We start from the raw sequence: 1,912 nt of genomic DNA on the forward strand, positions 1-1,912 counted from the left end.
TGTTCTGTCACATTTATATGGTGAAGAAGATCTGAAGCAAATGGGTCTCAAGCAGGACTTTGACTGGTCTCAGCCACCAACGAAGAAATTCAAGAAGGTCAAAGTTTCCTCCTTGGTGGCCAGCTCATATTCTTCATCACGCGACACGGACGAGCATGAAGATCTGGACGACACTGCGGCAGGCCCTACTACAACAAACGACCCCAACAACGCTGGCGCTCCTTCTTCATCATGATATTCTTCAGGGGCGTTAGTCCTTATTTTTTGATCCTTTTGGTCATTCGATGACAAAGGGGGAGAAATTTGAGTTAGTCTTCAAGCGGGTCTACCTATATGGGCATTTTTTTGCTAAGTTACAACTCTCGTTCTTTTGAAGACTTTGCTGGATCGAGTTGTAAACTTATACCCTATGGTGGTTTGATACTTTTGCTGTGTTATTCTGCATGCTTATTTCTCATTAATGTTAATGCACCCATGTTGAATTACATCAGTCACCATATTTCATCATGCATTTCAAATTCTTCATATTATATGTCAAATGTGTGTATGAATTACAAGATATAGGGGGAGATCTCTATGATTCTACTCTTCAAGTGTCCATTGCTTCAAAAGCAAATTCCTCACTATGCACATCTTCAGGGGGAGTTCTTCTATATCTTGCAATCAAATCCCTCAATATCAGTATTTACACTTCATATGTTTATCCCCGTTGAAAACTTAACCTATATTGTCATCAATCACCAAAAAGGGGGAGATTGTAAGTGCATCTAGTGCCCCTTAGTGATTTTAGTGTATTGAAGACTTATAGGTTAAGGGACTGATGCGTTTGTGAGTGTGCACAGGTCTATAAGTCTATGAGGAGTTTGATATTTATAGAGAAAGTCGACCCCTAAAAATGAATATCTTCGACTGAAGACTTTGGATTTCTGAAGACTTTCCGAAGACTTTGAAAGTGAAGAAATTGGTGTGACCCTGAAGACTTGGTATTCATTCGAGGAACATGAAGCGTGAAGACTTTTGTTTTCGTAGTTTCATTTTCTCTTTCTTGAGTCATAGGAAACACCGTACTGTTAAAGGGGATCGAGGAAATACTAAGGAAAAGTTTCCAAGTGATGCTCAACTCAAAATCCTACACCTACCAATCCCTTCGAGTGAAGCCATTGGAAATCTCATGCAGCTCAGTCAATTTCGTCAGTGACAGAGACGAAGCTCTTCTGGTCTCTGAGGAATTTGTTCTGACTGAGGAGTTAGGAATTCGCCAGTGCAGATTGCCTACAAGTGAGGAACATGATAGCCCTGAGGAATTTGATAGTCAAATTTCCGACCGTTGTTGTGCTACGCGCCAGCTATCCCAAAATATCTATCCACCTAATGATAATATCATTGAAGGGCATTTATGTCTTATCATGTCGGGCTGCTCCCTAGGCTATAAATAGCCGCCCCCTACAACCACTAGCTGGTTGGCTGCTCCGAGAGAAACTGACACTTGTCATTTGAGAGCATCCCATCCTCCGAGGACTTTGAGTGAAAATCATCAAGTGAGGAAAACCCAAACCCAAACACCTACAAACCCAAAGTGATTGAGCATCACTGAAGAGATTGATCCTGCGTGGATCCGACGCTTGTTACCTTTGAAGACTGTGCATCTTCCAGACGGTTAGGCGTCATGGTCTAGAGCATCCAAGAGGAAATTGTGGATCGCCGAGTGACCGAGTTTGTGAAGGTTTGGAAGTCACCTAAAGACTTACCACGAGTGATCGGGCAAGGTCTGTGTGACCTTAGCTCAAGGAGAATACGGTGAGGACTATGTGTCCTCAGATTTAAATACCCAGCCGCTCCAACCAGACGTACAACTGTCACAGCAGTTGGAACTGGTCTATCAAATCATTGTCTTCACCAAGCCTACTGGTTC

This window comes from Triticum aestivum, chromosome 2D (assembly GCF_018294505.1).
Source record: "Triticum aestivum cultivar Chinese Spring chromosome 2D, IWGSC CS RefSeq v2.1, whole genome shotgun sequence".
Classification (NCBI taxonomy): Eukaryota; Viridiplantae; Streptophyta; class Magnoliopsida; order Poales; family Poaceae; genus Triticum; species Triticum aestivum.